Here is an 11,592-nt window from a genome sequence, read left to right as displayed (position 1 = left end):
GCCCTCTCTGCTCAGCTGAGAATCTGCCTTATGAAGATCAGTGAAGGACCCTCCACTTCTTTCTCTTGTCCCAGCCTCTTCCCTGTGCCTACACAAGATCTGTGGTCATTTTCCTTTCTTGCTTGGTCTAGCAAGGCTTTAGCCATAGATGATTTGATTTTTTTTTTATTTTTATTTTTTTTTCTGTCTGGATGTGGTTTCTTCCTGGGCAACCTGCTCTAGGTGGTCCTTGAGTAGGGGGGTTGGACAAGATGACCATTGGAGGTTCCTTCCAGCCTCAAACCACTCTCTGATTCTCTGTTTCTGCTTCTGTCAATATCAGTGAAGAAAAAGAAAGGCCTAGTGTGCTCCTTCAGAACATGTGGTTTTGGCTTGGATCATGAATTAGGGAGTTCACAGCTCGGGGCCAGTCTGTGTCCTATGCTCCACAGTGGGAGAGAGAAGAGGAACAGAAAGGGGCAGCTCACACTGCTCATGGGGTCAGCCCCTTTGGGATCTGCTACGAGATCACAGTCAAGACCAGGTTGTGACCCCGTGCTGCTCTGAGCTGACAACCTCCAACAGCGAGTATCAGTGGCACAAACATGCACAAAACACCGGTCTTGGCAAGCTCCGAGATCGCATGATAGAGTTCATGAGGAGGGATCATGCAAAGCCCTGGCATCATGTCAGACAGCTCTGTACTGAGCTGGCTGCACGGTGACCTGAAAGATGATTCAGAGCCAGTTTCTTTTCCTTCTAAGCGTAAGGTTTGCTTAAATTTGTTTGAACTGACGGTTTAGAAAATTTGAGAGGGAGAAGGAAGGAGCGGGAGTGGAGGCCAACAACCAAGTTTAAAACTGAAAGAAGGGCAGAGATGATTGAGTGTAATTCTAGGGAGGACTGTAGGCTGACATGCCTCAGTTCATGAGGAGGCACTTCAGCAAATCTCCCTTTGATAATGAGGCTGCAGAGCTGCAGAGGTTGGAAGGTCCTGTTTTTTTGACAGATTCTAGTGTAACAAACACCTCTCTTGGAAAAAAAAAAAGTTAACAATTACTCCGTGTAAAGGGTGTTCTTTCATCCATGGATCAGAAATATTGCAAGTTACAACTCATTAAAATGATTCTCTCCGGGCTCCTGTCCAAAACTAGTGCCAGCTTTCTCCAAGCATTTGAGCAAACACAGCTGCCACTGCCAAGGCTGTCTTCCTGAGGAAAAATCCTTTGATGCTCGGTGACTGTGGTGGACTTGTCCACAGTTTCCCACTGCAGCCTAGAAAAGTGCTAGCAGGTTGAACAAAGTTGGCATGGCTGAGGTGTCGTAGCACGGCTGAGGTGTCGTAGCACAAGGTCATCTAAGCCTGCTCACCTCCCTGAGCATTGCACGGCTCTGGGAATGTGTTATCCAAGGGGGTATGGGCGTGATACAGGTTAGCTGTGATATTTCCAACCCAGAACCTGAAAATGTTCTAATTTAATTACAGCAGACTCTTATAATGGAGTATGGCAGCAACAGCATGATTTGGCTTTTCCAGCTGTTTCTGAACACTGGTTGGTAGGTCTGCAGGGCTGCTGGGTCCACGGGGTTACTTCAGCCCTGACTCCTGGGCTGCCCTCTTGTCTTCTGGAAACCACAACCCACTTCAGGTGCCCAGGGTTTCTATGAAATTTGGGAGGACAGCAAGACTGCTCATGATGAGGTAGAGAAAGGCCAGCCAAGAGCTCAAGGTAATAAATAGAAAACTTGGAAAGAAGAGGCAAGCCTCAACTCCAGATCCTTTTGGGAGCATAATTCCCTTACAGCAGGCTTCAGTGCTGTAGTGATCTGTAACAAATCTTCTGTCCTGGTTCCAGTTAGGACAGAGTTAATTTTCCCTCATAGTAGCTGGTAGGGTGCTATGTTTTGGATTAGGGTGAGAAGAGCGCTGATAACATCCTGATGTTTTAATTGTTGCAGAGCAGTGTTTACACCAGGCCAAGGACTTTTCGGCTTCTTGCTCTGTCCTGCCAGCGAGCAGGCTGGGGGTGCAGCAGGAGCTGGGAGGGGACAGACCCAGGACAGCTGACCCAAACTGGCCAAAGGGGTATTCCATACCATCTGACGTCATGCTAAACAATATATAGGGGTGGCTGGCCGGGGTGGGGGGCCGGCTGCTCGGGGATAGGCTGGGCATCGGTCAGCGGGTGGTGAGCAATTGCATTGTGCATCACTTGTTTTCTTACACATTATTATTGTTAATACTATTATCATTATCACTATTATTATTATTATTGTTATTATTATATTCCTGTCTTAATAAACTGTCTTTATCTCAACTCACCGGCTTCACTTTCCCGTTTCTCTCCTCCATCCCCGAGAGGGAGGGGGGAGGGTGAGCAAACGGCTGTGTGGTGTTTAGCTGCCAGCCGGGTTAAACCACAACAGCTTCATAGTCCCCCAAGCACCCTTGGGTTTGGGTGCTGAAACCAATCTCCCCTGAAAACAGAAGGAGCTGATGAGGGGCTGCTCTCCCCTCTGCAATTAGCAGATGTTAGATAACAGCTGAAGTAATTCTGGTGGCAGCTCGGGGGGTGCTTGGGGAAACGGGGCAATGGCAGCGTTGCCTTTGCAGATGTGAGGTGCCTGCAGGGTTAGGTGGCAGCTGAGTAGGGAATTGAAGTTGGGTACCTGCAAAAACAGGTAGGCAGCACGTAAAAAGAGGTGTTGTGAGGTGGCTCTAACATGAATACATGGTTTTCCTGCTGGGGAAAAGCTGGAAGGATTGCAGGGGACATGTGATCTGGTAGCCCTCCTCAAGCTGTCGGGTATGTCCCAGGCAAGCCCCAGCTCAGTCCCCAGTGTTTCGCAGCCAGCGCTTCTTGCTCCGGGCAGGAATTTCAGGCCCAGAGCCCTGGATGCGAGCCCAGCATGCCACCACATGACCTGGATTCAGACATGAGAAGAACCTGCTCCACATCCCCTACCAGCTCCCTGCGACAGGAGGCACTTTCAGTTACTGGCTCTTCCTTATTCAGAGACCCTTCCTGGCCTCAGTGCTGGTAGCCCAGCTGAGACAGTGGGGTTGTTGCTTGTTCTCAGTTTCTCCTGGGAGAAGCAGGAGTTTCTCCTCCTGGAGAGAATTTCTGTTCTGTTCACTAGGTAAAAGAGAGAGATAACGTTTCATATCTGGCAAAGACCTAACCAACATTTACTTTGTGCCTCAGCAGGTCAGAATTGCTCCCTGTTTAATACTTGCATTTTTCTAGTTCAGGATGAAGCACTGTACAAACATTAATTAACCTTCACAAGAGTATGAGAAGCTCAGTTTTCAGAGGGGAACACCTGGAGGGCAGCGATCTTAAGCAAGGTCACACACACAGTGGTGTTGTTTCATCCTCATCTGCTCTGTGAGAAGATCCTTGGGAGGCAGGGAATCACTTGAACAGGGACCTAGTGGGGACAGCTAAAATGGCTGGTGGGTGAAGGAGGGGAGAAGCATTTTGCTGGGCCAAGCAAAGGAGAAATGCCTCAGGGACAGCAAGGGATGTGCTGCAGGATACGCTCAGAGATGGTTATAGCAGGTGTGCTGGTGAGATCCAGCCAGAACAAATTGCTGCCAAAGCAGACCTGACACAGAGGTATTAAAATAATTGAAAGGTTACTGAACTGTAGCGCTTAGTACAAGGTGCTGGGTTTCACCTGCACTGGTCAAGGAACTGCTTTAGCAGTGGCATTTCAAATGTCAGCACTTGCCAATATTTACCATCGAGTGGCTAGCTCAGCTGCAGATCCAGCCCCGAATTACAGTGTTCCTTTGTGATCCAGAGAGGAAATATGACGGTAAATATACTGGCAGACATAAGTGGGAAATAATTTTAAGTGGTGGCAAATGTGTATCCCCTTTAAGAACAGATACAGCAGAATCTAGTTTTAATTTCACTGACGCTCAGTGTTTGGAACTACCCAACAGAGACTTGCAATATATTGCATGGCAATACCGAATTCACAGGTTTCTAACAAAAATGTGAAAATACGTTTTAAAGGATTGTAAAATGTATTCCACAAAATGATTTTTTTTTTTTTTTAATCTGGAGAATACTTTTATGAATTAATAAATGAACTCTTACAAATGTTCCTTCCTGAGACTCTGCTTGCCTTTGCACATCTGGTAAGAGGCTCGGAAAGAATTCTGTGCAGGTACCAGTTGAAAAAGTCACCAACAGTCGGGATTACTTTTGACTTCCTACTTTCTTTTTAAAGCAAAGAAATAATGCAACTGGATGGTACAGTATTACCTCACTGACAAGAAAGGCAGTTTTAAAAGATTCAGTGCCAAAGTAAGATTTTCAAATAGTTTTTACTGCTTTTCTTAGTACACAGCCCCACAAGTCCCTACTGAAGCAGGAGGCTTATTGAACAGCTTTTTGCCTTGATAAAAAAAATACAAAAGGTATCCAGCTATAGTCCAAGCCTGGTTTTATGGATTTGCCATTTCTCTTTAAACTGTTTTGCCGCTCTGTAACAAATCACCTCTTTCTTGCTAATGTCTCAGAATATACAACAATTGCATATGTGGATATCAAGAAGGCTGTATTTACGGAATAAGACTGGCAGCCTTTCTTTAAGGATGTGGGGAAGGTGGCCACTCACAAAGAAATACCAAGAGCAGTAGAATGGCACAGTTTCCTATCAAGGACAGTTGTGGAGTCAGAAGCATAGCCTGGACTTTCTGGTTCTGAGATGGGTTCAGAATTAACAAAACAGAATTGCTTGGAAAAACATTACTACAAAACATGGCCCTGTTGTATAAACTATGTGATTGTCATATTTTGTCATCTTTACAAACAGCCACTTTAAGTACACCATTCAGTGAACTAATATATCCTGGCAGACTATTTTTCTTAAGGTTGGGGAGTATATTAATGTGTCACTTCAAAGTATTAATATTGTGGTATTAATCAACAGTTGATTAATATATCAATGTCAGTGCTCTGTTTGGTCAATTCTGGAGCATAATTTAATTGGCTTACTGTATCTCAGTTACAGGTTCAGTACAACAAGTTCCCCCCTCCTTACGCTGTGGTTCTTTAGCAAATCTTTCTATATGTGGAAATGTAAATTTCATTGGCTGTGCTCAATGAAGTATTGTTAACTCCATCAAGAAATCTCTATCTATCATAATACCATTTGGGAAAACTAAGCCTATTACCAGAAAATTCAGCTCTTTTTAAGCTTTAGGATTGCATTCGAAAAGTAGGCCATTAAAATAATAGATGTGCATTGCAAGGCACGGATTCTAAGTGACTCCTATGTATAGATATATGGGATAACTTCTAAACTGGAATCAAATCCTTCATAAAGAAATGGCTATAAGAGAAGCAGACTTTTCCAACACACTCTTTGTGAGGAATCTGTAAGACTGAAGATCTGAAATGAGTTTTAAATCCCCTTTTGGTAGCTAAAAAATATTATTTTATTTTATAATTTTATAATTTTATTCAAGCCCGAAATCAAGAACAAGCACTATTTTGTTGTGTCTTGGGCTTGTCCACTGAAGTTACTGAAGTGTTACAGAGGTCATAATTTGGCTTCTATTGCATTCATTATTTGACACTTACATGATATTAATACAAATCATGACAATTGCACACCTGCACAATTTTTTGTTTTTCCATATATGAAACTCTGAGGTGATTACATTGACACCTATTGGAAGATCCTAATCCAGCAATAATGTCAGATCCGAATTTCCCACCATCTAGTTTAGCTCTTCAGCAATACCTTAAACTCAGTGCACTGGAAAGTTAGGAGGCAACTTGTGGTTTACTGTAAGTCTGGCACAAAGCATCGGCCAGAGAGTAGCGCTGTTAAAGGGGCTGTAAAAAGACCTTATCAAAACAGGTATCATTGATACGGCAGTACGTTTACACACGTTTTTATATGCAACAGTCTCATGCTTTCTTAGCCTTCATTTTTCTAGAGCAAACAAGATGATCCATTTAAAGATTTTCTCATATGAAGACTTTGCCCAGCCCCTTATTACTGAAATAGCTGCTTTTTGTGCCTTTCCCAGGCTGAGGTCCTCTTTCTGGGACAGGAACAACCAGCACTGTTTGCTGCATTCCCTGGAAGTTCTGATCTTTCACTTTTACTTACATGCTCTGATTGTTGCACTAATATATCTGTAACATATTGCAGGTGGCTGTTTAAATTCATCATGAGACTGACTGTAACAAACTGGGAGCTTTTAGCCATCTTCTGCTCCATTACTATGTCCTGTCACCTGGTGCCTATTCTAGTTCATAGTGGATGCATCTTTGATTAGATTTTGTCCTACTGAATTTCACCCTTTGATTGTGTTATTTGGTTTTGTTTTTCCAGTCAAATGAATATTTTGATGGACTGTTCCTGGAAATTCATATTCTTGACAGAATACGTCAGATCTTCTTAACTGGGTTGGTTGATTCCCTGTTTGTAGGGTATTGCCAGTCACAGTATTCCCAACAAATAATGAAGTTGAATAAATCATGAAGGTGCATGAGATTAAGAAGCATGGGATTTATTTTGAAAATAAATTTTACATTTGTCTTCTCTTTTATAAGCCTTTAGAATTCAATTTTTCAAGTTTTGTGTGTGTGTGTATGAGTGCTTGTGAGTGTGTGCATGTGTGATTGCAAAGCATTTTTTAAAAAGAAAAAGAAAATGAAATTCCATGATCCCACACCCTGGGGAATCAGAAAAAAAACAAACATGAAGTAAGATGAGAGCAAGGCCTGTCAGATCTGCCCTGCAGAAGTAAGCCATGGAGGAGATAAGCTGTTAGAGCAGCTGTCACCTGCTGTGCCCCAGGGCTGCAGACTGTTGTTCCTGCAGCAGGAGCAGAAGGGCACGCAGATTCGTGCCCCAGCTGTCCCACTTCGGTCCAGTTCATTGGCAGAAACATCTAAAGAAGTAGTCTGTGCTGAGCTATCAGGCTGTAAGCTCACGTGGCTGAGCTGAAGACATACACCCTGTCCTCCAGCTGTAATGGAGCAGAACTGTTTGCTGGAGGAAAGGGAGGACAGCAGCAGCAGTATCAGGTTCAAGTGCCCCAGCAAGAATCAGTGCTGGATTTCTGCTAACGCTTTTAGTGCAAGTGCTGTCGTTGGTAAGTGAAGAAGCTATTCCCTCAAGTGAAGTGATAGAGGTCTCCTTTATGGGATGGAGAGTTCGTTGTCCAGTTCTGGCCAATAGCCCAGCCAGAGGGAATGTTAGCCTTGGCTGTGGAGAGTAAGAATCTTATTTGCCTTTGAAAATCCAATATAACCCTCTCTTGGTGCAGGAACTTGACAGCAGCATAATAGACATGGGTGAATTATTGATTTATCCTTCATCTTCTGATCTGTCCTTCTTTTTATTAATCTAACTTTATATTGCAAGTTTTATGACTGATAGAAAAACATAATTCCATTTTCATTCTCAGGAAATGTTCCTCGTGCTCCCTTCCCTAAAGGAGAGAGGTATGTGAGACAATCTCTGTGCCAAGTATGGTCCATTCCCAGCTGAGATGATTTCACTGTAATGTCTGGTCACCTGTATCATCCTGAATCTGTTTTTGCCCTGAGCAGAGAACTGGAGCAGTTTAAACAGAAGTGCAGATGTTGAATAGAAAATAATGAACATTACTGTTGCTCATGCATGAAGAAGAGTATTTGTATGAAGAACAGCTGAACCCCAAATATTTGTTCACACATAATGCTTGCTTTTGTGAATGTTCACAGGTAAGAATGATAGTCAAGCTGAGCAACAGCTGCTTCGAATATGAACAAATATCCATATTTGGCCTGTACTGCTAATCACATAAATTTTCTTTCTTGTTTGACCTGAAACATTGAGAATATATTTACTAGTTGCTATTTCCTGTCTACTCTTTGCTGATGGATGTCTCTCCCGAATGATGGTTTGCTTAAATATATCACTGAAAGATAGTGACACATTGCCTAAGCACACTGCATTCTCGTAAGATAACAAAATAATAAAAAAATACAGTTTGTACCTATATCCCATTTCTGCTGTCTGTCACTAAGATTGATGGACTGTCTTCTGTTTCTTTTATTCATGATAGTGTTTTTGTTCAAATCATTGATTTATCAGAGATCTAATGATTCTTTTCTGTTTTTCAGCTTGAAAAATACTCACGCCCTGGCTCATTACTGTAGTATTTGTCATCAGAACAACACAGTCAGTCATTTTAAGTTTAAGATCAGACTGGGAAGATGTAGGAAGGTCTGGATGATCTTAAAACCGTGTTCAGAAGAGATCTTAAAAAAAATTCTTCTATAAAGAAAAAAATATATAGAAAATTATACAAAGACATTATTGGAATTGGTGTCTCCGTAGAAGGTGGGCACTGTGAACTGCAGGTGTTTTTAGAACAACATTATAGGTGGTTTTATGTGTGGAGAGCTTTGGAGATATCTATCCGTGGATCTGAGTATTGCGTTGCCAAGAAAATCTTTTATCAGCCTTTGCTCTGGTTTTCACATTCAAACTCAATGGCCATTGACAGTCACCACTGAAGTATTCAAACTCCGTAGAATTACACCTTTGCTGGTGTGGGATCCAACCTTTTGCTTATCTCAGTGTAGGGAGAGGGGAGGAGAGTCTTGGCTCATCAGATCCACAAGAAAACACCACAAGAGGGCTTGGTGGTGGGTTGGACCATGGCGCTGACAAGTTGTTTAATGGTGTTCCTGGCTGGCTGGAGGTCCCAGGCTTCTGCTCTGACAGTCAGAAGCTTGGAATATAGACACAGAGTGAAATAGAGAAGTCAAAGATACAGCTTGCCTGTAACTGTATGTCTGTTCAGGGGCTATTTACAATTCCTCTGCTCTGGCTGTTGACACATAATCCCAGTCCTGCCCCGTGGAGGTACCTTTACCAGATGTGTACATCCAAAAGTTGATTGAAGAAAGTGGGCATTGACTCTCTAGGTCTGTAGGAAGTCTGGGCGCTTTGGTACCTAGTCTGAATTTCACAGGCACGAAAACCACCGCACTCATGAATTTCAAAACTGGTTGTGATATATACGCATCATGATAATCTTTCAGATCTAGCTCTTTTTATATGCCTGGGGAACACAATAAATAAAACAATACAAAAGCCATACTGCCTCTTGCACTATAAATTATTTCAGCAATCTCAGACTCTTCCATTTTAAAAACAGCAATGTATGGGAAAAATATTTAGGTCTAAATTCATCTTCATCCTTATTACAGAATAATAATTAAACCAATTGCATTTCTGTTCTTGGTCCGTAAGGGTTAGGTGAACATCTGGTTCCCTTCATATATGTGTTATCATAATATGTCCTTGGAGATACAAAAGTATCACTGAAACCCAAACTGTATCCCGCCTTGTCAATGTGCCACTTAGCTTGTGTCTCACATACTGTGAAGTGTCATCTACTAGGTTTGGATCTATATCCAAATTCTCAGAAAAGTCCAGATTAGATGGTTAAAACTTAACACCTTTTTCTTTAAGTCACATATAGCTTCAAACTCTCAGTTAAAGATGTTCAAGAAGCCAAGTTAGCCAATGCTGACAAATTTTACCAGACCACCACAGACTTTCCAAATCTGAGTTTAAAAGACAACAACCTGAAGGAGGAGGGCTGTTGGTTGTGCAAAACATAGAAATGTGTAGTGATACACAGTAAAGAATTGGTGGTAGCTGCTGTGTACGTTCCTTATGCCTGTGATATGCCCACCATTCATGTAACATAAGACAAAGTAGCCAGCTGGACCTGTTGAACTGAAGAAAGCAAGCTGTGCTCCCTTGCCATTATGCTCTGAAAAAAAACATTGTTCTTGAAGATTTCAGTTTTCAAAGCAACTAGAAATATTCTATTGGCGAAGATCAAGCCAAAGACCACAGTGAAAAACTGCACTCCATGGTGTTACATAAATCAGTATAATGGGACTTTCTAAAACATAAAAGAAATTTGTTTCCCATGTTGAAGAGCTTTCAGTACAACTCAGACAAATAAAAAGGTTAACTGAGCTATGAGTGATGATCAAGGGAAAAATACCTTTTAATAGGGTCCTTTATTTCTGTAATCATTTCTCCATCTAGAAATGTGCTCTGTTTGCTGTTACAGGTATCCTGTTACCCTGTTGATATACACATGAAGATAGTTGATGCATGGAATATTTTTTTCTGATTTCTTATTTCATTAATCTATTTTATGTTTTAGATATAAGATTTACTTTTCCTTCAGTGGCGCATGTTGTCTGCAGGCACTGAAAGAGGGTTTTTCACCAGAGGTGAGCAATAAACATAACTGGTATAGCTCTGATTTCTTTTCAGTTGACTAGAAATACTTTTCCTTAAAATTGGTTTAGAAATCCACAGTGTCGTGGTCAGTACTGATCTAAGGAACATTTGAGAATATATTTAATATCCTTTTAATATACTAGTAACCAATTATATACCAATTGCTATATTCCAAGTGCTATACAAGCATTTACTGTCTATGACCATGTTCTTTGTGTTATATTCACAAAGCATACCATGTTTGAACAAAGAAACTGGGAAATAAAACGTATATAATCCACAGATGAGACATAAATGAAAATGCATTAGATTAAAATAATATAACATCTTGCACCAAGCTCAGTAATACAAATAAAACAGTATTTTTTCTCCACATATTTCTATAAATGAATGAATCTTTTAACTCCACTCAAGACCTTTGAAAAATGTTTCAAGTTGTGATCATGTAACATGCCTGTTCTCGGAATTATTTTATTCTGCAAAGAAGAAAGCTTAGCTGATCTTTTAATGTAGAGCAAGGTGAAAATAAAGCAGAAGACTAATAGTTACTATATCAAGTTTTCCTTAATGGATGGGATAGATTTTTCTGCTTTATTAAAATACCTTTCTTATCTTGAGAAATGTCGGGCACCATTACTGCAGGAACTAAGTTCTCTTACTTGGCTACAAAAACAATATTTGCCATTGTTTTCAGTCAGAGTGGGAAATAAAGACAAAACCATAATTAGGATCACTATATACAAACATATGGAGCACTTAGATACAGAAAACAGTGTAACGTGATTTGTCTCTTATATGTTGATTCTTCAAGACTTCAAGTTGTTTGTCTCACTCTTCTGCTTTAATTAATTTACCAGACACAAAAACATAGTCTAGTCTGGAAAAATACTATGAAAACAACACCAAAGATTCCCATCAGTCTTCACAGTTTGCATTTATTTTGTACAGCGTAATATCCATTCTAATGTCATAAAATAGAAAAGGAGAACAGGTATTGCGTGCAATGTGTGGATGAAAACAAGCTGCCCTTTTAGAAGCATTTGTCCTCTACACAACTATTATTTTCTTCCAGCAGTGAATCTGTACAAAGGTTTGCTGCACTGGGAATAAATTAATGGATCTATTTAAAAAGGACAAATATTATACTGCAAGCCATGCTCATGCTATCACGACCAAACAGATGCCGGAGAAGTAGCACTTGGACATTGTTTTTGCAGAAACAAAAGGTTTATCAGTGGAGTGGTATAACATTAACAGGAGTGCTGACCTACTTACACACCATAACACTCTGAGGAGTGTCTGGGGAGACAGAGGGCC

The 11,592-nt window shown here is 41.2% G+C and overlaps 1 long non-coding RNA gene across 1 annotated transcript; it reads left to right on the top strand.

The window, feature by feature from the left end:
• The first annotated feature begins 6,341 nt into the window (after nucleotides 1-6,341).
• On the top strand, nucleotides 6,342-7,886 carry LOC310898147. Its single transcript, XR_014582995.1, has 3 exons — nucleotides 6,342-6,416; nucleotides 7,424-7,460; nucleotides 7,569-7,886. It is a non-coding gene; the product is annotated as an uncharacterized lncRNA (long non-coding RNA).
• The last annotated feature ends 3,706 nt before the right edge of the window (nucleotides 7,887-11,592 follow it).

This window comes from Anser anser (genome assembly GCF_964211835.1).
Source record: "Anser anser genome assembly, chromosome: 3".
Classification (NCBI taxonomy): Eukaryota; Metazoa; Chordata; class Aves; order Anseriformes; family Anatidae; genus Anser; species Anser anser.
The sequence above is the reverse complement of the archived record's forward strand: the minus strand, read 5'-3'. Positions and strand labels throughout refer to the sequence as shown.